The 26,104-nt window shown below is 42.7% G+C and overlaps 1 protein-coding gene across 1 annotated transcript in view; it reads right to left on the bottom strand.

The window, feature by feature from the left end:
* NAALADL2 (N-acetylated alpha-linked acidic dipeptidase like 2) overlaps positions 1–26,104 on the bottom strand; it is a 740,348-nt gene that overhangs the window by 601,397 nt on the left and 112,847 nt on the right. Inside the window, exon 2 of the mRNA XM_053390588.1 lies at positions 7,813–7,893. The gene's annotated coding sequence lies outside the window, so the exon portion shown is untranslated. The remainder of the gene's footprint in view (positions 1–7,812; positions 7,894–26,104) is intronic.

The following is a 26,104-nucleotide window of genomic DNA, read 5'->3' as shown; positions in this document are numbered from 1 at the left end:
CCATAGAACTTCCAGAGACAAGTACATGCAAAATATACTGGCATTAAATATTTTGAACCTAGCCCTAATCCAGAGTATGACATGTATTCGTTGTTCAGTCCTGCCAGGGTTTGCACCACTGACTTCATGGTTGGAAGTTGGGACCTCAACCTAACATAAATAGCATGCACTCAGGCCCCAGAGCCATCTTAAGGCAGTAAAGGAAAAGCATGCTGCATCAGCTCTTGCACTTGGCAGAGAGTATGAAACTTCTGGCTTGGCCTGGTTTAGATCAAATACTAGGAGCCTGGCTTCTGAAGTCCTTATAATCTGCACTTTTCCTAGAAACATATCAAGGTGGTATGCAACATACAGAGTTAATATAAAATCAGTAAAAGGGTCCATAAAAACACCGTTAAAAAATCAATAAACATTGGTTGGTTTTTTTAAAAAGAGAGAAATTCATATTACAAAGGTCTATCTAAACAATGCAGTTTTCAAAAATATCTTTTTGTATGCGACAATGGCAGCAAGAGTCGAAGAATGAGGAAATGCCAAGCAAAGAACCGTGGCAAGAAAAATTGATGGACTACACAGAATTGGCAAAACTGACATACAAACTACATGATAAGGGTAACTGTGATTTTAAAGATGAATGGAAACCCTTTACAAAGTATTCAAAGAAACAACAAAATGAACTGGACTCCGTGGCAGGTTTTGAATAAACATTCACAAACTTCTTATTGATAACGTTTAGATAGATAAATTGAGGATCTGTACAGTTTTGTAACATGCAGAAAATAACATATGCTGATAAACCAGAGAGAGGAGATGAGAGAAGTCTGGGGGATGAGGGGCTATATTTTGGGGAGGAGGGAGGGAAAAACAGGGGGGATTAAGGATGATTGCTTTTTGATAAAATGTTATGCTGAAATTACTAATAACAATATTTTTTGAAAAAGAAGGAAAGAAAAAGAAAATAAACAATGCAGTTTTCAGAAGATGCCTACAAGATGGCAGGGGTGGTTCCTGTCAGACGTCTTCCACTGGGGAGTTCCACACTAAAATATTGGTCCCTAGTGATGGCCAACCAAACTTCAGGGGCATGGGGAACTCCCAAATGTGCCTCATCAGTGATTAGCATCGAGCATACAGAGTCAGGTAGTAATAGAATCATAGAACCATAGAATTGTAGAGTTTGAGTTTCTGAGGAAAAGGAAGGAGGAGATGTAATGTTGCAGATGACAAAGGAGAGCCAGAGGCCTGACATGATGGCTACAAAGGAAAATAAGTACTGGATGATGAAAATCTGTTTTGAATTGAAGATTGAAGAATGGAGAGATCTCCTTATGTGGAGATCTGAAGACCTACGGATTACAAATTTGATTAAGGTGAAAGTTGGAGCTTTTGGAACATTTGGACTTAAAAGGAGTAAGAAACAAGATTCAGGCTCCACTTTTAAGTATGGAGGTCTGGCTGGAAGAAATATGGACCCTATCGGGATAGAGCTTCTCCGAGATCTGGTGTTTAATATTAAGGACTACCAAAAAAACCGGCAGAGAGGAATTGAGAGAGAATTAAGAGCCTCGGACGTGAGGTCTCCAGGCTGATAGTAGACTAAGACTGATGCACATTTGTTGGGGATTGAAACCGGGAAAGGGTGGGGTGGGGTTTGGGAATCCAAAGGGTGCAGAATAATGATCTGTTTTTTTTATTTTGTTTTGTTATTAGTATGAAAATTGGGGAATTCGTGGAAGGGAAGTTGGGTCGACTTTAGAAAAAAGTTTTAAGAATGAGCACTGATGTTTAAATATTGATGTTTATAAGTTAAAATTGGTTGTTTTTTTAAAAATGAATTAAATATAAAAAGGTCAAAAATTGGGGACAAGAACTTGTTGAATTAACAATTTGAATTGGAATATAAGAAGGGGAGGTGTGGGGAAGTCAGGGAAATATGTTATTGAAAATAAGGATTGTAAGCCTTATGTGTTTTTAACTTTTTTGTTTTTTTTCTTTTTGAATTTTTAATGTATAAAGGTGGAAAAACTCAATAAATATCTTTTAAAAAAAAGAATTGTAGAGTTTGAAGGGACCGTGAGGATCATCTAATCCAACCCCCTCCAATGCAGGAATCTTTTGCCCAACTTGGAGCTTAAGACCATGACTGTAAGATTCAGCACCTCATGCTCTACCGACTGAGCTATCCCAGCCATCAAGGTTCATAAGGTACGTTAACTCTTGACCGGTAATGGCCAGCAGGCAGGTAAGGGTGGGGCGGCGTTGCTCACCTGACATCCCAGTGCAGAGGTCACTGCCAGCAACTGACTAGAAGAGTAAACACAGCGGGGAGGTCAGTGCTGTGTGGCTGCAGCGGCAGGGATATTGGATAAGCTCTGCCACTGCGCCCTCGCCACACTGACCTCCCTGGCTTTTCACCCCACTCCATCTTGGTTACCGGCAATGCCACCCACATTGGGAAACCAGATGAACCACAGCACACCACTCTGCTTTGCCAACATCTGCTGCTTTTCACTGGTCAATAGAGTGCACCTTCTGCCTGCCGCGTTTGTCCCTGCCATTAAGCTCAATGGCTCTGTGCTTGAAGAACAATTGATCCAGGGCATGAAACATGACTATTTGTCCATCTAACTCAGTAGGGTTAACTCTGGCTGGCACAGAATCTCCAGGATCTTTCTCATCACCTGGTAAACAGTCTTTTCAAATGGGCATGAAGCTGGGATTTTCTGCATGGAGTGCATATGCTCTACCACTGTGCTGTGGTTGTTTCCTCCGTTCCAGATACTACATGTCCACCCAGTGCCAGATTTACATATAAGCTAAACAAACTATAGCTTTGGGCCCCACTCTCTTGGGCTCCCCCAAAAAATTTAAAGGAAAAAAACCTGGATGTACATTTCCAAAATATAAGATAAAAAACAAATCAAATAAAACCTACATACAGCAACAGTGTTTTGTGTTGTGTAGGCTCCTATTTGTTATGTGCAAATGGCTTTAGACACCTATTAGGTCCATAAATTAGCATATAGCATATATTCCACACACAAAAACAGTGACAATTTGTTGTTGACAAAGGACAGCTGGACATATAAAGGGCCCCATTACCTCCAGTAGCTTAGGGCCTCATCAAACCTAAATCTGGCCCTGTGTCCACCTATACCCCAGCTCCAAAGAACTCTCTTTCCACATAGGAAGAAGGGAAAGGAAGAGAAAGAAAATTTGTAAAAATAGGTAAATGCAGAAAAATAGATTTCATATTTCATAATATGTAGGACAAGATAAAATGACTACAGATTACTCACCAAAGACATATTTGCACAATCCACTAATAGTTCTACATTATCATTAATTTTACTCTTAGACATTAAGATTTTCCACTAAAAGGGAAAAGCAGCAATGCCCGCTTAACACTAGTTCCTGCTCTTGCCTTTGACTTCTATAACTACTGTAGTATAAATGAGAATATGTCATTTTGAATCAAATTTCCCTTTTTAAAAACCGTTGACCTGCAAAGAATGGCAATAAAGACCCTTCTGGTATATATTTTTTTACCATGGAATGAACATTCCTTTCCATTTGATAATTGTAATAAAATACACTTCTTTTCAAAGTCCAATTTAAGATTTAATGATGCAGAGAAGGTTGGGGTGCTTAAAAGAAAGTGGAACAATAACACTAAAAACATCGCTGCAGCCTACAACAATATCACCTAAAAAAAAAATTTCTGGTCAATTAGCTTTGATTGTGTTAAACAATGACAAACTACAGAAGTAATTAGAAATCACACACAGTGTTAGCAAGTCACTAAGTGGTGTTGATTAGTTAGCAGTAATTTAAGCTTCCACAAAGATTGTCATTTCTTTACATGTGTTTTAAAGCAAGAATCAAATTGGATTTAATATAGTTGTGTGTGTTTTTCCTCTTAATGTGGCTATAACCAAATGGTCTCCTGAGTTTTATCTCCTTTCATTGAATTTAACAGCTACTGCAAAATACATGAAAAAAACATTGCATACAGGAATCTTTCTTCCCTATTGAAGCAAATCGCCTACAGCCAATCCATACGGCGAACAAAACTGATAGGTAGGGTGGTCCAAGCATTCTATTTTCTGACTAGGTAATTTTTGCATGCCTGCTCATAGCTCATTTCTATCCTGTTTTCTTGCTGATCTACCTACCTACCTACACACACACACACACAATCAAGATTCACAATTAAACTTTTGAGTATATTTTCTCCCAAAGTGTTCTATCTCAAAATCTGTATTTTTGAATGCATGCTGAGAGTCCGCCTCCAGCAAGAGTTGTGTTGGAACCAATGGAAAATTATAAAATCTGATGCACACATAGGTTTTGCGGCTATGGTGCAGATCACTTCCTATCAAAAGTAGCAAATATTGAATCCCTTAAGCATCCTTACTGACATGCTGATAATGGGACTTGAGTAAATTTTCTGCAGACTCACTCCAGAATTAACTCTATGTCATCTTCACAGCTCAGTGCCGAACCTAGTTTGTTTTTGACACTTACTTATCTGGTGACGGGAACTGGCGTTATGACCTTGGCCCAGATGATTTGGTTTTATTTTTATTCATAGGAGTATTTGCTCATGCAAAAAAATATATAGCATGGTGATGTGAAACACAAACATTAAAATGAATTTATATTGTGAAATCATAAAATACAAAACAAATGATAGATGCAAAACCACACCAATGCTTTAAAACTGCTTTGGCGAGGCAGAAATGTTTTCAACAGGTGGCAAAATATCAGAGTTATGGGTGCCTGATTTCAATAGGAACAGTGTCCTATTGCTGTCCTGGTGCCACAACACTAAAGACCTTGGTCTGCATAGACACTAAACAAATCTGAAACAACTGTCGGAAAGTCAGGTGGGCTTCACCAGATGGTTGGAATGATCTGGCTGGTGTATAAGGGGCATGTTGGTCCTATAGGTAACCTGGTCTTCAGCTGTTTAGGGCTTTATTGGCTAAGGGAGAATTCCTATGGCACAATCTGTTGGAATGAGCAGTTTAGATGTAGTGGATCTCTGGCTCAGCCAATCAATGCCCAGCCCAGTCAGGCTCAGCCAGTGTTAAGTCTCCAGCCTTGGACCAGCAAAACTTGGTCATTCCAGGTAAGCCAGGGCTCAGTTAGCTGAGCCAAGGCTGCTGTAAGTCCCCTAACCCAAGAAAAGACATTTTGGGGATAGGAGCAGCCTAAGCTCATTCAGCTCACTCATGTGACCTGGAATCCTGGCACAGAACACTATTTTAAAGGCTTGTTTCCCCCCTGCCAGGCTTGGGCAATGCAGTAGAAGCAGCCGTCCCCTTGCTGAACAGGGTTTGGGTCTGGTGTAACATTATGCTGGCTTAATTTACACCAGCTTGCTTCATGCTGACTTCTAGGGGAACAGGATTGCTCCTTGAACTCAGCTCAGTAATGCACTGAAAGCCAACAAGAACTTTCAATGGTGAAATTTGCTGGTGTGGAGCTGTTCTGGCTAAAACTCAAATCTGCACTGGGTTTGTATTGCTGATCAAGGCTGTTGTGAGTGGCTACTAACTTGAAACACCAGTATTCTAACCAGGCCTGTGCAGAGAGGGTGGAGGGAGCTGGGTACACTTGCCCCGGGCCTTGAAGGGCTAAGCCAGCGGGGGGCGGGGGAGCTGCCATGAACCTGGCAGACTTACGTTGTTTTAGTTTATAACTTTATTCTAACAAGACTTTCACCCTGGGCATCAGACAAGCTCTGCATGGACCTGGTTCTAAACATCCCCAAAGATGCAGCACTGATATGGTGCTATTACAGTGGTACCTCGGGTTAAGTACTTAATTCGTTCCAGAGGTCTGTTCTTAACCTGAAACTGTTCTTAACCTGAAGCACCACTTTAGCTAATGGGGCCTCTTGCTGCCGCCGCGCCGCTGGAGCACGATTTCTGTTCTCATCCTGAAGCGAAGTTCTTAACCCGAGGTACTATTTCTGGGTTAGTGGAGTCTGTAACCTGAAGCATATGTAACCTGAAGCATATTTAACCCGAGGTACCACTATACTCTGAAAATTGCAAAGGAAAGTACCTACCTTCTCACTGGATTTCCACCACATTGACAAAAATAATTAAATGCAATCCATTCATCAAACCTGTTCAAACTATTCCATCCGATCTCTGATCCCAGAAACTAGCCTATCCCCCCAAAACAAGCATCCTAAAAGGCAGGGAAGGGGTAATCTGATGAACTTCCATACACTGGGAGTTCCACAACATGGGTTAGCCCAGGAGTCAGCAAACTTTTTCAGCAGGGGGCCGGTCCACTGCCCCTCAGACCATATGGGAGGCCGGACTATATTTTGGGGGGTGGGTGGGAGGGGGATGAACGAATTCCTATGCCCCACAAATAACCCAGAGATGCATTTTAAATAAAAGGACACATTCTACTCATATAAAAACATGCTGATTCCCAGACCGTCCGCGGGCTGGATTTAGAAGGCGATTGGGCCAGATCTGGCCCCTGGGCCTTAGATTGCCTACCCATGGGTTAGGGCAATGTACAAACTCTGCTATAGCAGGATGTAGAGGAGCAGTTTGCAAACTGCATTAGACTCTAAGGAAAATCTGTGTTCAGGATACATGGAAGCCATTACTGTCACCACTGACATTTGTCATCCACTGGCATGCAGTACAAAGTGCTTCAGAGCAATGCAAGCAACAAGGACCATCTGTTCTCTTGGGAAGGTAGCCATCTAAGAGCAAGTCCAATGACAGGCTGAGATGGACCAAAAGCCAAGCTACATCCGCCAGTCTGAAAGTTTGCAGCATGCTGCACACAGAGAAGGGTTGTCTTGCATTATCAAGAAGGACAGAGAGACTTGTGGTTTCCCATGTGTCTAAGACAACCACAATTGCCCCAAAGTTTCCCTCCACAATCTGTTGTATCTTGAAATCATATGGTTATGCCACATGGTTTAACATGCACTTGGTACCAATTGCAAATAAATCTTCCAATCTGAGACCAGTGCATAAACTAATGTCTTGTTCAAAAGCAGCTTCCCATCAGCCTGGGCTCATTCTTATATCAGGGGTTTCTTGGGGTCATTTTGGTGATGGTGGGGTCTCTCCACAAGCTAGTTGTGGAACACAATGCCTCTGAGCATACAGGGAGTGCATTTCCCTCACTAAAGAGGTGCCATAAACATCTGTGTGGGGTGTACTGAAGAGCATAGATTCAGAACTTTTGAACCAAGGATCACCAAATATCACCAGAGCTTAGCTTCCTGCCTTATAAGTTTCCACCCCACAATATGAGAAGTAATAAATGTCTCTAAGAATTCATTGTCAATAATAATAATAATAATAATAATAATAATAATAATACAAGCAACAACTCTCCAAGTGACTGACAAAATTTTAAAAGTATAAAGCATGACATAAAATCAGAAAAAAGAACAGCACAGTACAATAAAAGCCATACAATGACATACTGTATAAAACAAACTCAGTCAAATAGGCGACTCTCAGCTTACACAAAGGCACATAAAGCTGAATGCAAATGAGTTAAGTGCACATAAGTTGCATCAAATACCAGCAAAGCAAATAAACATGAATGCCTGGGAGAAGAGATGAGTTCTTACCTAAAGAGGTTAATGGGAGTGCCAGGTGAACCTCATTATGCGAGAGTGTTCCGCATCAAGCATGGCGCATGTTCATGGCTCACGTAATAGGATCTGGGGCTTCCAAGTCGGATAGCACAGGATTCAAGTAGGAGCACACAGCCCCAGCATACCACTTATAAAATAAGCCTTAGCTCCATCATTACCTTACTTAGAGGCCTCTTCTGCAAAGCACTAGTTCAGGCCAATCCATGTCTTCCAAGTATCTCAAGGATAAGGAGCATTGTCTGTGAACGAGATGAGAGGGGAAGTGAGTGTTGTGCTGGCTTCTTGAGGAATTTGACCTTTGCTCTTTCAACAAGCCTTCAAAAGAGAGTTTTAATCACTAAGTGGAGGTTCTTATATGGATTTATTTGCAATTCTTTTATACATACAATCGCTTATTTTTTAAAAGCATGTAGTAGTTTTTTAAAACTGCTTTTATATATGCAAATGTTTCAACTGTTTTTGCATCTGTAGTGCACCTGGGAAGGATCAACCTGCCAGCAGCAGGGACATGCTCTTGCTAGGGGTGGAGGAAGGGGGGTGCGGTGGGTGCGGTCCGCCCCAGGTGTCACCATTGAGGGGGTGACAAAATACTGGGCAACACTCACCGCGGGGCCTGCAGCGCGCCCGAGCCACGCGTCTCTCCTGGGAAATCCAAAAATCCCCACAACGAGGTGAGCTCCTGTTGCTCTGTCCCTGCTCCTGCCAACCTAGCAGTTCAAAAGCGCACCAAAAAAGTGCAAGTAGATAAATAGGTACTGCTCCGATGGGAAGGTAAATGCCATTTCCATGTGCTGCTCTGGTTTCGCCAGAAGCAGCTTAGTCATGCTGGCCACATGACCCAGAAAAAACTGTTTGCGAAAGCAAACGCCGGCTCCCTCGGCCCGTAAAGCAAGACGAGCGCTGCAACCCCAGAGCCGTTTGCGACTGGACTTAACTGTCAGGGGTCCTTTACTTTTACCTTTACAAGCCAATGGACATGATAAGCCACAGTGAGGCATTGGTAGGTCCTCTCCAAGTATGATGCATGAAGCCCTTCACTGTGTCATCCTCGTTGCGTCAAGCAGTGCCTTCTAGACTGTATGGGCAATTTAGCCAGAAGATATTTGTATTTCGAGGAGATGGTGATCTAACATGGTTTCCTGGCTTTCCTGCCTCTGTTTGCTTCCCCATCTCTATCTCTTGTTAAGCTCTTTGATGGCTGAAGAGCAGCCTTTAATGCCTCTAATCTGCTGGAAGGAAGTGATATTGTTGGGTACCTTCTTTTGATGTTGGACATTGTTTGAAGAAAGTGAAGCATTGGGAGAGGTGGCTAATCTGTATGTAGCTAGTACCAGGTAGGCAGCCAGGCAAACCACACAGGTTAGCTATCTATAAATCGGATGGTGTCGGGCATAGTTTTTGAGAAGCTCACACACGGACTGATCGATCATTTATGTGCAAACTAAGGCTACCTGGGGGAGTCGCTTCACGACTTCTTGAGGTCTTCCAAGTGGCAGATTGAAGTGCTTGCTTGATAATGTATGTAATGTTTGCTGTTTAGAATAAAATCTTTGATCACTTTAATCACTCACTTGTGTTTGCAGTGCCTCTGAATCTCATAAACAAAAGAACCACCTTGCATTTGGTCACAGGAGGAAAGTCCACGCACCTTCTCCTCACATCAACGCATAGTGGTACCTTCTAAGTGGGGTATTAAATTCACCTGCACATACCGACACTGTCCAATATCCATTTGGTTGGAACACAAAAGACCACTACAAGAAGATATCTTCTATAAAGTCAGACCACCCACCTAGCTTAGTACTGCCCACACTGATTGGCAAGGTTTCAGAGTTTTAGGCAGGAGTTTTCCCCAGACCAGCAGGCAATGCCGGGAACTGGACTATGAACCATTTCTGTTCAAATACCAGGAAATGAATACCAGTAAACATCAGGATCAAGGGTTGAATGCAAAAGAATCATTGGCAAGAATATTGCAAAGGACAAAATAGCACCAAGATGCTATAATTAATTGAAGTGAGCTCCTGAGTAAAGGTTAGAGGAGATGTGTGTCAATCAATATGAAGAAACTATTGACTGGCTCATCTTGAAGAAATTAGCAAAGTATAGCTATCTCCTTCCTCTGTCAGTAGGAAGGCACTAATTATGTTTGTACACCAAGATGTACTTTAGAGTCTAAAGCTCTGCAAATATCGAACAAGAACATATCCATTATTAAGGAAATGCTCATCTTTATGACAGATACTGTGCATGTGCACTGCAGAAACCTACCAGGGCAGAAGGCGGTGAACATTTCCATGTGTTCAACATGACTCTCTATCAGACTTCTGTCAATAAAACTTAGGAAGCACTTTGCCAACGTTGTTCTACTGAGTGAAGATCAAGCTTCTTCAGCTTCCCAAACATTGCCAGCTTAACGTATACCAACATGACCAAATTGAATGCACACAGTATCCAACCAACTTAAGTTTCCCTCCTCTGGTCCTGGCTCAACCTCTCCCCTGGAACACTCCTTTTCCAGAGCACAACTCAGCTCCCTGAGTTTCAGCTAAGCCAGGATGAAGGATTTGGGGCAGCATATCTCTGGTTGAGTCAGGGCTTGGGGATTTACGCTGGCTGAACCAGAGAACCACCACATTCTAAGATTCCTACATTGCAGGGGTTTGGGCTAGATGACCCTCAAATTTCTTCCAACTCTACAATTCTCTGATTCTATGAAATGTAAACCTTAAATAAGATTGCAAAGGGGGCTAAAACAGCCTACATTTGAAATGCACGTAGACCAATATCTGTGGCTGGTTAAATATTTATTATTTAAATTCAACCACACCACACTGCCAAGGCCAGAAACATGGAAATTAGTCATGTAAAAAATGGCTTGAGAGCCATGTGCTGGAAATGTACATTTTGTGCACTTCATTTCATTTTATAGTCTCCAAGAACTATTACAATTTTAATAAACTTGTATCTGGGATTTGAAGCCAAACGCTTATGCTCAGAAGACACGAATTTATTAACTAGAAGACACCCAGAGTGGTAATAAAATGTATTCCCCAGCGGTCTGTTGCAAATGGGTTGTAAAAATTACATTTTATTAATCCAGCTGCAATTAAAGAACGCAGCTGTCTCATTTGCATCCCAATGCTCCTGCTTGCAGGAGGACAAATATTTTTCATTAATACGTATCTTGCTTGTGACCATTTTTCTCTGTCCACTCTCGATTGCCACCCCCAACTCTGCTCCTGCTCCTTAAGGTTTGCAAAGCAAGATCTCTTCATATTGTGGGACTTGCACAGACACACACATACAAAAAATCAACAACCACCACCAAGAGATTCATCTATTGGACTCTGTGCTTTCCAAAATGAATGAAAACCAAAAGCATCTCTCCCTGGATGCACCTTTGGGCCATATGCACATGTAAGTAGACTTCTGTGTGTGCATCCCTAGCTGGATGGGGAACCACGCATACAAATCACACAGCACGTGTGATTCCCCAGCAGTGGGATTCAGACACATAGAAAACATCTTACAAAAGAAAGAGCCCACCAAGTGGGAAAGTGTCGGCGAATCACAGCCTCTTCCCCACTTCTCTTTCTCTGGCAATATCAATAACTTACTCAAACTCCTCTATGATTTAAGCTTATTTTCTTCAAATTACATGGAGATTGCTAGTTATGCACACAGATTGGGCCTCAAAATGTGCCTGCCTGCCTTTCCTTTTCTTCCTACTATTTATACCTGCGTTAAACATTAAAACCACACGTACTTCTAAAAATGCAAGAGGCGGGAGGATGAGAACACAAACTAAGAAAAGCTGAAAAGCGTGGGCAAAGAATGAGGATTTCACCTGCTGCTGAAAAAATAAAAACCTTGGCACTTTGGTGTATTTGTGTGGGTTTCGCAGGTGTTCAGGTATGCAAAGACAATGCCGTTGTACTTTGTCACCCACCCACCACCCCAATAAGGCCAAAGATTTGTCTGCCAGCATTAGAAAGAAAAATCCATTTCCAATTTTATTTGCCCGGCTCCCTTTCTATTGCCTGTTTTTTGGGGGGAAATTATTTTCACTGTTTTTTCTCAATTCTGATCTTGAATTTAAGTATTGTGTGCATGTTTCTGTTTAGATATGCACTGCATCATAGGTTTGGTAGTCTTAGGCCGAGATCCCAACCCCACTGACCTGGGGTTGTTCAATGAGACTTCTGAGAAGATGAAACTGGGACTGCAGCTTTTGGTTTTACACACTTAAGCTGAGAATAGTATTATATATGTATAGGATTGTGCTGCAAATGATGCAAAAGCACTGTGCTGTTGTGTATGTTCTCACATTTGCACTGCGTCGGGATGTGAGGAGTAACTGGTGTTATTGGCATAAAATAGCACTATTGCGGGACTGAACAAGATTGGCTGCCTGCTTTTAATATCAGTTCAGTATCACAAGAACCAGCATTGCTCTGATAGCGAATTTGCAAAATGTAGCATTTGCTTAATAAACATGCGACTGATTTCACTATAGATAGATAGATAGATAGATAGATGATAGATAGATAGATGATAGATAGATAGATAGATAGATAGATAGATAGATAGATGATAGATAGATAGATAGATAGATAGATATAGATTGTTGTTGTTGTTTAGTCGTTTAGTCGTGTCCGACTCTTCGTGACCCCATGGACCAGAGCGCACCAGGCACTTCTGTCTTCCACTGCCTCCCGCAGTTTGGTCAAACTCATGCTGGTAGCTTCGAGAACACTATCCAACCATCTCATCCTCTGTCGTCCCCTTCTCCTTGTGCCCTCCATCTTTCCCAACATCAGGGTCTTTTCCAGGGAGTCTTCTCTTCTCATGAGGTGGCCAAAGTATTGGAGTCTCAGCTTCAGGATCTGTCCTTCCAGTGAGCACTCAGGGCTGATTTCCTTAAGAATGGAGAGGTTTGATCTTCTTGCAGTCCATGGGACTCTTAAGAGTCTCCTCTAGCACCATAATTCAAAACCATCAATTCTTTGGCGATCAGCCTTCTTGATGGTCCAGCTTTCACTTCCATACATCACTACTGGGAAAACCATAGCTTTTACTATACAAACCTTTGTTGGCAAGGTGATGTCTCTACTTTTTAAGATAGATAGATAGATAGATAGATAGATAGATAGATAGATAGATAGATAGACAGACAGATAGATAGATATAGATAGATAGATATAGACATATAGATATGCTGCTTTTGATACAGCTTCCTGCAGTTTTAGTAGATTATTTTGTTTGGTGTAAGTGTACACTTTGATCCAAGTTGTATTCTTAGGAAACCCTAAGGGAAATCAGACTTTCCACAATGACTCCATACATTGGGAATCAAGCGAAGGATGGAGCACACAGTGTCATCTACTGCACTTGTATGGAGATGAGTTAATGTTCCTTCTACTTATTGTTCCAATCAACAAATGAATGGGAATTTCCAGGAAGAAGTCCCCGCTTCGCTGCCCTAATGTAGGTTGGCACCTATGTTGAGAATCACCAGCCTATGTTTACAGAATGGATTTATACTGTACTTCCCTGGCAGATTATTCACTTCATCTTTGCTCATTTCATGGCTGCTAATTAGGCTCTGGCTTCTTGCTGAGGAATGCATGCCTTTGCCCTCTCTTTGTGCATCTCTCGGGGTTTCTATGAAGGGTCTTTCCCCTGTCTCCTCTTTACCTCCCTCTCCCGCTCTCCTGTTATTGCTGCCATGCCATCACACTCTCAAAGACAGACACCAAAACTAGAATATCACCTTTCTGAATTAATTTGTTCTTCCAAGGCTCCAACCCCTTAATGAGGCTCTTTGGGAACTGGCAGCTTAAACATTAAAACAAAAAGGGGTGGGTGGGGGAAATGAAGCAAAGCAAACAATATTAGCAAGAACCAGGAAGCTTCACTTGGAATCCTCTTTTTTGAAACCAAATCACTTTTTTGAAATAAAAGAACCTGTATTTTTGAAGTTCTAGCTTTGTTTCAGAGCTAGTTGTGATGCATTCTTGTGTACTCATAAAATGGATGGGTCAGTGGCCTTGCTCTGAGGATGAATGGGTGGAGGAAGATAGTTACGGTGGAATTCAGGAAGGGAGTTATATTAATTAAAAGTCAATTTACACATCGGAATAGAGATTTTTGTGAGTAGGTGAACGCTCCCCACATCTGCTTAAAAGCTTGGTGGGTGGGCAGGGAAACTGGCTGGGACAGCTCTACTGTTCCTGGACAGTCTTGAATTCCTTGTTACCAATGTTGGTCTTGTGAACTTTGGCCTTGCTCCTAGGCTGGGTTCATCCACGTCAACTCTCCACCTTGTAATTGCTCCTGGGCTGTATTGACCTGCTGTTGAGTCTGTACCATTAATCTGCTTTGATAAATATAGAATCATAGAATCAAGGGTCATCTTTCTAGTGCAACCCCCTGCAATGTAGGAATCTCAGCAAAAGTATCCAGGACAGATGGCCATCCAACCTCTGCTTAAAAACCTCCAAGGAAGGAGAGTCCAAAACCTCCCGAGGGAGACTGTTCCACTATCAAACAACTCTTACTGCCAGAAAGTTTCTCCATATGTTTAGTCAGAATCTCCTTTCTCAGAAATTGAAGCCATTGGTTCGAGTCCTACCCTCCAGCGCAGGAGAAAACAAGCTTGCTCCATCTTCCATGCAGCAGCTATCGTATCTCCTCTCAATCTCCTCTTTTCCAGGCTTATTTACTTACAAGTAAGTGCACCTGCTGCCATGTTTTGACTGGGAGGTCAGTGCTTTTGAGTGGCTGGAATATAGCCTTAAACACACAAACATATGCACGTTCCTCTGACTTTTGTGAGGCTGGAATACAGCATCTCTCTGCACATCTTTGTCTTTAGCTGTGCCCACCATTGTGTGTGGCCTTTGGAAGTTTCTCCATGGGGAAATGCACTCCTTGGGTTGAAAAAGCATCCTCCTCACATGGAAATACTGCTTCCCTGCATTGTGGGGACTGATCAGCTCTGTGGTCTCCAGCCCTCTCTAGCCTTGTGGGGCCATCAAACAGAACAGCCTCTCCTAATCTCCCCATACCCTCTGGAGTGGTCTAAACCACTGAGCCTCTTGGGCTTGTCAATCGGAAGGTCAGAAGTTTGAATCCGCATGACAGGGTGAGCTCCCGTTTCTCTGTCCCAGCTCCTGCCAACCCAGCAGTTTGAAAGCATGCCAGTACAAGTAGATAGTTACCACTGCGGCAGGAAAGTAAACGTCATTTCTGTGCACTCTGGTTTCCCCCATGGTGTCCCGTTGCGCCAGAAGCGGTTTAGTCCTGCTGGCCACATGACCCGGAAAGCTTTCTGTGGACAAACGCCAGCTTCGTCGGCCTGAAAGCGAGATGAGCGCTGCAACCATATAGTCACCTTTGACTGGACTTAACCGGCCAGGGGTCCTTTACCTTTACCTATACCTATAAACTATAGCAAGGCAATGAGATGTTGCTTTCTGTGCTTGAGTTAGTGTTTCAAATCACTGACAGCAGTACCAGACTGTGGCTATGCCTCTGAGTTTATGGATTGTTCCCTATGCACATGGAGGTGGGAAAAAACCCTACAAGCCTTCTCTCTCTCTCTCTCTCTCTCACACACACACACCTATAACAGGGTCTCCCCAGACCTGCCAGCTTCTGCTGTGCTGGTTCCCGCATTCAGATCTTACGCTCAGTGGCACTTCAAAGATCAGAGGCTTTCTTATTGACCCAAGGAAGGCCCACAGCATGCTGCTGCTAAACAGAGAAACCGGCACAGCCATGAATGACAGATATAAAGAGCTCAAGAGTATAAGCAAAGGGAAAACATTTGGATTGGATTTGACGGAGAGGAGAGGGGGGTGGGAAGCTGTGCCAGAATGCTAAAACCGGCTTCCCTGCTTGTGTTATGCTACAGGGTAAAGTGAGATGCCCTGGACTACAGCACAGCTGCGTTTCCTTGTGGGCAGCATGTCAGCAATAGGCGGAGCCAGAGACAAAAATTTGGTGGATCAACAACCGTAAAAATTTATGTTTGTACAGTAGGTTAGTTTCTACAGCAACACACAAGCCTATCTGCCTTCCTTCCTGACTAGCAAGATGTATTGTGAGAGTTCAAGAATGCATCCCAGCCGGGGGGAAAACCCTCAAGGGTGGTGCAAAACAGGACCACCGAGGGGTCGTGGTAGTGGCTTTAGAGGGTGTGCAGCCTGGAGAGAGTCCCAAGAATGATCTAGAGATGTATTTGGGCCCCAGGCCTGATGTTCCTCACCCCTGAGGCCAATTGTGAGCGGCCAGTAGTGTGGCTCAATGTACTTGCCCATTTCCCCAGGTCCAGACGGCGGAGCCTTGAATTGAACTTATTCAAAATTTGGAGTGACTGTGTGAATGTTTCTCAATATTAGAAATTTGGCACCCCTTTCCCACACATATTCATTATGAATCATATTTGACAACCAAAATATTTAGTGATCATTTCTTTAATATGGCAAACAAGTAAATATGAGCCTGTCATTTTGTGACGTGGGTTAGTCATTTCATAACGGAATATTTTTTTTACAGAAAAGAGGCACACTCTAGCGTGACTACAACCATGTGAGCCATAGATGCCTAAACTGCCTAAACGGATGTGGAAAGTTATTGTTTCTTATATGTTGTGAACCTGTGTGAAAACAAGGCAGGTGATGGGTTCTGTATTTATTTATTTTTCTCGTTGAGGCTGTTATTAAGTGCTGCCCGGATGCACAATGTTATACAACTGCCCCCTTTATGCCAGGTCTTATTTTAACAGTTCATTAAACGCCAGGAAGAACAAAAGGTCATTCTTTAGAAAGATGTGGAGTGTGACAGAAGTCAAGTTGCGCTGCTTACAAGGCCAGGAAGGTAAACTGACCCATCTGAAGTTTAATTACAAGAGGAAGTGTTCTTTATTCGGAGATCTGAGCCTCTGACATCCACAGTTCACAAACTTGAACTGCAGTGTTTATTACCTACCAGCCAAGCTTGGCGTAGCTAAATAAATATGTTCCGAGGGACCTGGTGGGAATTGGAGGAGGATCCTAAATTATAGATAACTTGAGGAAAACAAGACCTTTCTAGCCTCAGGTTCTGTTTATAATTCTCCTTTTAGAGATGGCAAGTCATTCACCCATCTTCCTTCCTTGAACCAACTAATTCACTTATGGGTTTCTTCCTCAACGCTAGTCAAGACAGGTGATCTAAGGCAAGATTAAACATTTTTGAATTTTCTATGCTTTAAAACAAAACAAAAACTATGCTTTAAAAAAAATCCTGCCATTAGAGAGTTTGGATTTGATAGAGTTTGGATTTGATATCCCGCCTTTCACTCCCTTTAAGGAGTCTCAAAGCGGTTAACATTCTCCTTTCCCTTCCTCCCCCACAACAAACACTCTGTGAGGTGAGTGGGGCTGAGAGACTTCAGAGAAGTGTGACTAGCCCAAGGTCACCCAGCAGCTGCAGGTGGAGGAGCGGGGAAGCGAACCCGGTTCCCCAGATTACGAGACTACCGCTCTTAACCACTACACCACACTTGCTCTCGTGTTGTGATGGATGGATCCCCCCCCTCCCCATTATATTTTATTAAATTTTCAAAAAAAAAAAAATCACATATACATTCCAATCCATAATAGAATTTTCTCTTTGGAGGTTCAACCTGCCATCCCATTTTCAATTGTGTTTTTTATTTCTCCCTTTTGCTGCACCCTATTTTATATCTTTTATATCATGACAATGATACAGTAATCTCTAATTCCTGCTGTTACTCATAGTTTGTATCCTGCTCACGAATTCATCATACTATAATGTTTCTTTAAATAGTCTGAAAAAGGCTTCCATTCTTCTGTGTCTGCAATTTTTACACTGGGAGGTCCAAAACAATTTAAGAAGAGTCCTGCTAAAAGGACTAAAGGTCCATCGAGTTCAGCATCTGTTTCTCAAAATGGGCAGCTATCAATTCCTTCTCCCAGGAAACTCTGGGAATAGTAGGTCTGTGAGGGGAATATGGGTTTTCTAACAACTTTCAACACTCATAACAAACTATGCTCCCTAGGATTCTTGAGGGGAATGCACGACTGTTAAAAGTGGCATGATGGAGCCCAAGTTAAAGCAACCTTGTTTGGGCAGGCGTTTTTGTAAGGCCTTGATTTCATGGTGAGGACCATGATATTGGTGAACACAAGCATTTATAGAAGTAAGGCATTGCCCTTCTTCTGTCCTGCTTGCTTAGCCTAGAGATGACATTGGATCATTTTATCACATCACCAGAAACGTCTGTAGCTGAGGAAAAAGCCTACCATTTCTGAAGCTGTGCATTCATCCACTCATTTACAAATATTATCTCTTAATAGAGTAATGCTTGATCATCAGAGAGGTAAAAATAAAAGCAACTTTTTCCTTTTCAGGTTGCCAGTCCAAAGCAAACAACACACACACACACACACACCCCATGCTACTGACTGAAAGTGTCCAGCAGTAAAAGCATTAATAGAAAAGAGTTGCTAAACCCTGGTGTAAAAAATTGGATTTAAAAAAAAAGCATTATTCCATTTCTGTGCTTCTAGACAAGAATTCAGGCTTTATTCAGATTTGTTGGTTTTAAAGATGTGTGTGGGGTTTAAATTCAGACAGAACACAAAACCATGATTTAGTATTGTATGACTGTGTCATGGCGAGCCTCGGGCTTGCATGCTCCTCTCTCCCATTGCATGTAAGTGGAGGAAATCTGAAGCTTCCGGCCACAATTTGTAACAAATCCATAAGCTCTGTTCAGGCATTTAAAAGCATGCTATGGAAACTGCTTGGGTGGAGAGAGTGGGGATGATCTCACTTGTCCTGCAGCAACCATTGTACCACAGCCCCGAATGTGCAGGGAGCAGCTCTGAGGATGGCAAGATCCCCGCTTCTCAAGTTGTCTCTGCAACATGTGCAGAACTGTAGCTGCGATGTGACCGAAGGGGTGAAGTCAATGGACTCCCCTCTGGCTCATCCACCCCATCTCCATCATTTGTCTACAGAGCTGAAGTTTGCCACCCCAAAACAGGCAACTGTGGCTTGAATGGACCACTTTTCTGTGTTCCATCAACATGGGAAACTTTTGCTTGTTGCAAAAGATGCCTGGAAATTGATCGTCTCCTTCTAGGGAGGGAAGGGAAGTGTGCAAGGCTGAGGCTAACTGTGGCATGTTCTGGTAATGGGAAACCGGGCTCCAGAATTACCAGTCTCACCAATGCACATAAACATTTGTTTCAAGATTCAAGGACTGGCAATAAGGAGGAGGCCCTTTTGGTTGTGGCCCTTCATCTATGGTTTGCTTTCTCCAGCAAGACTCATCTGGAACCAATTTTACTATATGTTCAGTGTCAAGTTAAAACTCTGCTCTGCTCTCAGACGTTCCATTGTGTAGTGGTTATAGTGTTGGACTGGTGCCTGAGAGACCAGAGTTCAAAGTTTTTTCTTTGTCCCTCTACTTTCCCCCAGGAAAACCCACACTTTAAGGCTGAATCAGAACAAATATCAATTGGGGTTTCTGCAGATTGATGTTTTGTTCCAGGGAAGGAGCATAGCTGTCAACGTTTCCCTTTTTTAAAGGGAAATTCCCTTATTCCGAATAGGATTCCTCGCAAGAAAAGGGAAAAGTTGACAGCTATGGGAAGGAGGTGGGTCAAATAACACACCTCCCAGACCCGTGGCTAGAAATCATGGGGTAAACAGAAGAAATTGCCAGACCAAGGGAAATGTGGGTGAGTCCTCACTGGGTAACCTTGAGCCAGTCACAGTCTCTCAGCCTACCCTACTTCACAGGGTTCTTGCAAGGGTAAAATAGGAAGAAAACCATGTGTGCCACCTTGGAGTAAAGGTGGGATATAAATGTGATGAATAAAAACAATTAAATCCATCAGTTGGACTTCGTATATCTTAGATACTGAAATATACTCAGAGTCGAGAGTGGATTTCATGCTCTTTATTCAGCTCATAGTGGTGAGGAGGAATGGAAGTCCCCTCAAAGTATCTGCTTTATATACATTATTTACACAATGGGCTGCATGTGATTGGCTAATTCCGGAATTCTCCTGTAGGCCAATCAGGTTGTGGATTTACTTCCATCTGGAGTCGGATTGGGTGGCTCCTGCAGACCAATCATGCTGCTGCATTGTTCTAGGACCAATCAGACTGCTGCATTTTGGATCCTATTGTTCTAGGACCAATCAGACTGCTACATTTTGGATCCTATTCAACTCAGTACATAACAGATACACTTTGTTCTTCCACTTTTTCCTTTCCTCCCCGCTCCCGTCAGATCATCATAACATTCAAAAGTCTCCCAAAGATCTAAAAACCAGGACTGCTCACTCTCTCCTTGCAAATGAAAACGTATCTCACTGTGCTTTTTTGAGCTTGCTTGTGTGGCTTTCGTCTGCATGCCATGAAGAGGAAGCAGAAATCCGGTCCACAGGCTATCCTACTCAGACGCTGTCCATGCTGGTAAAGCTGCCTCAATCAGCAGGTCACCTAGCAGCCCGGCAGGCTGAGTGCTCGTTCTCTACCCGTTCTGTAGGTGCTCTTTGAAAAAGCTCTGAAGCACAGCACTCTTGGGCTGCCACTAAGCGGAAATGCCAGCAAACATTTGAAGCCTGTAAGTGCTGTAAGCTCTAACTGTGGCTAAAAGCAGCAGGCGCCGAGGGCTCCTGAATTCTGCTCAGAAAGAAGAACCCACATAAAGGTATATAATCATCTTGGTGCTGGGTATTTCCTGCGGATTAATGACCAGCTGGGAGGAGTTGATGGCCCAGAGCATAGCCAAGGCCCATTAACCTCAGCCAGCCATTAATCCCCAGGAAATGCCCTGCGCCAAGTTCATTTTTATTATCCTAAAATGAAATATGAGCATGGCTACTATGGATATTATATATATATATATATATTAAAAACAAGCAATTCGCATGTACTGAGTTGGGACAGCATCTGTGGCACCCTCAGATCTACTTATATTCTGTAAGCGCAAATTGCAAGGTTTCAAAGAGGGGTGCAATGCAAAAGATGAGGATTCTGGCTAACAGCCCCATAGCAGTGCTAACCTATGCCAGTTAGATGGAAGGCGACATCAAAGCTGGCGCCACCCTCCTTGCAAAGCACAGCTGGAGAGAGGTTGTGTGCACAGATGGATCTGCACTTTGAATGCTTGCAAGACAGAGGTGAAGTCAGGAGGACCTCTCTCATTAAAGCGCAAGTCAGACTTCTTCAATCCCCTCAGCGGGCATAAGCGGATAGCGCTGAGCAATGGTTTGTGTTCAGAGGAAGAGAGCATTCAAGAGATGTTGCAACTGGTCTCTTATTGATTGGAGCCTGTTGTTTCACCCTTGGGTGCAAAGCAATTCAAGAGAAGCATTGCTCTTTCCATTATTGACTTCTTGTTCTTTGTGTGGGGCGGTGGGTGTTTGGCATTCCTGATTACTCACAAGCACTGCACCATGTTTTTCAACAGCAGGGCTCACCATAGCTGTCTTTTCATATTAGACTGAAGTGGATCAATGTGACAAATGGATAAACAAGGCTGAAAACCAGAATTTTCAGAATTATTCTTTACAAGTCGGCAACTTGCCCTAAACAAACAAACATCTTTATTGTTTTCTGGGATGGGGCACAACTTAATTTAAGGGCCCAGTGGTGGCCATTTGATCGTACCACATAAGCGATCATTCTGCCAGAAAACTGTCAGCTGTGATCTATCTTTATGGGAAAGTTATCCTGCGGTTGGAGGGGGGTGGAGGAACCTCAAACACACAAAGCCAAATTTAACAAAGCATGCATGGAAATGCAATAGGCCAAGTCCTGGTAAGCCATTATTCCTCCCAGTATGCCCTCTTCTCTGCTGTGGAAAAACAGACCTATCCCAATGGGCCATTACTGTATGGAAGAGAAAACAAAAAACCCAGTGAAACTCACAGAATCAGTGTAGCTCCAGAGAGTAGGACCTGAATCAATGAATTCAAGTGACAAGGAAGGAGATTCTGACTAAATATTAGGAAGAAATTTCTGGTGGTAGGAACTACTTGACAGTGGAATGGACACCCTCAGACTGTGGTGGACTCTCCTTCACTGGAGGTTTTTAAGCAGAGGTTGGATGGTCATTTGAGAGGGATTATTTAGCTGAGATTCTTGAATTGCAGAAGGTTGGACTCAAGGACCCTTGAGGTCCCTTCCAACTCTATAATTCTATGATTCTATGACTAACTTTAGTAGTTTGAACAGTGCTTAAAAGTGCTGTGAAAATAAATGCAAACAGCATATTTGGGCTATTCAAGTTAGCCCTGCTAATTCACTTATTTTCAACAACCTGCCCAAAATCTAGTATATCTTCAGGAAGTCATTTGTATATGTTCAAGAACATCATGTAGAATGATGTTCAAGAGCTCTGGTCTGCAACTAATGAGGCAATTGCAACTTCTTTGAAATAGCTTTTGGGGGAGGGAGAGAGAGAGAGAGAGAGAGAGAGAGAGAGAGAGAGAGAGGAGGGCATGTCTATGACATTATTATCTTCACTCTGAACATCTGTGCATTGACAGATTTCAAGTCAGGAGACTTTGCCTCTGCAAATAATGATTTAATTCCAACTTAAGTAAGGTCTTTCGGAAAGAGCCATTGCTCCAAGTGGTTCGCCCAATCTCTACCTCATCTCTCTTTGAGGCACTTTCATAATTTCACATAATCCAGAGTTTCAAAATGGAATTTCAAAGGGTTGCCCTCCCTGCTGCCCTAGTCCTAGACAATTGACCCAGCAATTATTTTAGTATCTGCAAACCCATTGCCAATTGACTATAACTTCTTGGCTGGTTTTAAGGAGCAAGACTTCTACGTGCTGTTCTTACTGACCCATTAATGTTTGGCAATCGGCTTTCCGCTCCCCTTCTTGTTTTAAGCCCTGCTCGTTATGCACAGGCTGTCTCTTTAATGGCATCTCCTTGGCATTCAGAAAATTGTGTGTGGTATTTTTGGAAGGGGGATTACATTTAATACACTTTAGGGATTTGGGTTTTCTGGAAGGAAACATCACATCAATGGATTTTCAACTCCAACCAAGAGTCTTCTCTAATTCTGAACTTATTCACCTCTGCTGCTTTGAGACACCAAAAAGTGTCTGGACCTTCTGATATAGTCTGTTCTCATGAATGCACTGCTAGTGATCAATATCTACAAACTTTCAGTGCTGGCACTCTCAAATTAATTTGATAGTGATTTGTGTCACATATTAACTGCTTTCCAAAATATCAGCCATGTTCTAGACTATCCCACTTCAACCTATTGCCCACCAGATATTTGTGAGACCACAACTCCCATCATCTGCAGACAGTCAACCATGCAAGATGGGAGTGGATGTCCAAAACATCTGGAGGGCAACAGATTGGGGAAGGCTGTTCAAGATGTTCTGCCACTGATCACAGCATATTCCCAACTTGGAACATTCAGGCATGAGATCACAAGTGTTCCATCTTCCCTGTTCCCCAAATCAGAACAGCCCCCAGACCACCAGGGTCTGGCCTCCTTGACAACAGAGCTAGATCTTCCGTTTGCAAATGCAGCTCTTCCCACTGTGTTTCCTTGACCTCTTTGGGAAACAGCAGGATAAAAATAAGACTTCCTCCCTCAGGTGCTCAATGCAAATTGCAGCATTTGCAGAGCTGATATGCAAAATAGATGTGCTACAACCAGTATCACTCATCAGTTAGAGCTCTCTTTCTTTTTTGGGGAAAGAGTTTCCTTCCAAGAGTTTGCTCCCAAAGCTTGTAACTGATAACTCATTGGCTACAAAGAGGCTCTTTCACATCCATGAAGTATTGCAGGTATTTGGAGACCACACATGCCCTCCTCTCTCCCATCCCGTTTTTATTTTGTGTGTGTGGTTTTTTTTAATGGTCTTTTTTAATGGATCTTGAGACTGGTGGCAAGGGCAATTTTAGAACTAGTTTTTGGTATATGAAGGTAGTAAGTAAGTAAGTAAGTAAGTAAGTAATAGTGTCCCGAGCCAAAGTCCTTGCAGCCTACAAATATGTAGGTCTGCAAATGCTACCCTAAGAGACAAGAGAAGAGTGTTGCATCATGGAGCTCTCAGAAGAAGGCGGCAATTAAAGGGACTGGGTTGGGTGGGGTGGGGTGGGGTGAAGCATCATAGAAGATGCCTCATGTCTAAGCTTTGAAAGAATTGCACACCACATCTAGGAGAGAACATGAGATTAAAACTTGCATGTTGTGCAAGTTGAGCTTCTTCTCTAGAGGCCCCCATAATGGTATGGCAGTCCCCCTTCAATGTGACACACTAATGTCCTGCGCACCTTCTCTAGGTTTGTCTGGAAGTACATTCCTGCCCTGGTCTAGGCATGCAACTAGACTTATTGCTGTGTCTAAAAAAATTCTGCACCACCATCGCCTACCACCAAACCGTCAGTTAATGAGAAAATAAATTGCATTTTAAAATTAGGAAAGGAAAATTTGGGTGAAATTCTCATGTGGAACGTGGTGGTGATGGTTGCACTTACCTCACTTCTGAGGTGGCCAATAACTTTGTGAATGACTTTCTTTCTTTCTTCTCAGAGGTGTCTGCCTTCTGCTGACTTCCCAGGTGCCTGTACTTCCTGAAAGTGCAATCACGCCCCAGCTGAGCTTTTTTGCAAGCATGGTAATGTAGGGAGGTTGCATTCCACGCTTGACATTTGTGCGGTTCGTGATTTTGAAAATGAAGTATTGTTTGCTTTTCAAGAAATCAATGCAGACCGATTTTCTTGAAAAGTAAATAAAATGAAGATCTTCCTTTAAAAGCAATATGAGTGAGAGCAGCTTCTTCCGGCACCGGGGAACCACCATCCCAAGCTTCCCATTCTTTTAGTTAAGGCCCAGAGGAAAATTTCATGATTTAACTTCTTTCACAGGGCTTTATTGAATCAGGAAATGCATGCTGCAGAAAAGTGGACAAACATTTAAGGATATAACTCTCTCACACACACACTCCTTGCAGAAATAAGATATATTCATCCCTTAAATTCATGGAAATCATAGAGACATTCGAAGGCAGGCTGCCTCAACCTTGGCCCTTGGGACTACAATTCCCACCACTTGTCCTGCTAGCTAGGGATCATGGGAGTTGTAGGCCAAAAACATCTGGAGGGCTGAGGTTGAGGAAGCCTGTTCTAAGGTGTCCTACATATGGGGAAGAAAAGTGGAAGCTTCCTTCAAAGGAAAGAAAACTCTAGAGAAATGGGAGGCTAGGTTTCAGCACAACACACTCTGTACATCTGACGCTAGTGCATATGCAGAAGTTTGAAATCCCTTGCCAAAACAATGTTATTTCTATTTATAGTCGTACCTTGGACCACGAATGCCTTGCGAGTTGGACATTTTGGCTTCTGGCCGCCGCAACCCCGGAAGTGAGTGTTACAGTTTGTGAACGTTCTTTGGAACCTGAATGTTCAACGTAGCTTCTGTGTCTTCAGATTGGCTTCCTGCAGCCAATCGGAAGCCACACCTTGGTTTCTGAACGTTTTGGAAGTCAAATGGACTTCTGGAATGGATTCCGTTCAACGTCCGAGGTACTACTGCATTTATACACCACTGTTTCTTCTGAGGAACTCAAGATGTTCTGCATGGTTCTCCCATCTTCACAACAACCCCGTGAGTTAGGTTAGGCTGAGAGACAATAATTCCCCCAAAGCAACCCAGTGAGCATCATGGCTGTGAGCTTCAAACCCAGATCTCCCAGGTCACAATCCAATACACTAACCATTATACCATGCTGGATTGTGAGAGAAAAGCAAAATATAAGTATATTCAAGAGAACAGAAGAATGCCCCCAAGGCCACCTTACCAAAGACAACTATAATGGACAAATCTTCATCATTTTCTATAGAGGATTGCAACATTGATTGTCATAGTCAAGTGAGCTAGCACGAAGCTTCTTTGCCACTTGAAATAGAAGCAAATATTCTCCTCTCAGGCAATGGTGGAAAAGCTCCCATATCTCAGCTGAAAATAATTTTAAAGGATCCCAGGGCAGAACTGCACTCCGCACAGGAATGCTCCCAGATAATTATTGTATTTATAGTCTAGTTTGGCTCAGGCCCTACTCTATCATGTATTTAGCATGATGATTGATCTATCCCTCCTTCCAACACTTTGGAATGCCATAAAGAGGCCAAGATCTAATGCTTAATTAATTCACATTTGCTGTATCTAGAAAACAGACTGGATTTGCCTGCTTAGTCCATTTCACAGACTCAATAATAACCAAAGCAATTATTCTAAATTAAGGTGGGTATTATCTTATGCTAAGAAGCACAAAGTTTTTCTTTGAGGATATTGTCAGTGTAACAAATATAGTATCGTCTCTTTTTTCCAGATCTCACTGAAATGTTGCTGTCATTATTGTCAGTTGACGCTTAC

This window comes from Podarcis raffonei, chromosome 5, assembly GCF_027172205.1.
Source record: "Podarcis raffonei isolate rPodRaf1 chromosome 5, rPodRaf1.pri, whole genome shotgun sequence".
Taxonomy (NCBI): domain Eukaryota; kingdom Metazoa; phylum Chordata; class Lepidosauria; order Squamata; family Lacertidae; genus Podarcis; species Podarcis raffonei.
This window is presented reverse-complemented; position numbering and strand designations above follow the sequence as displayed.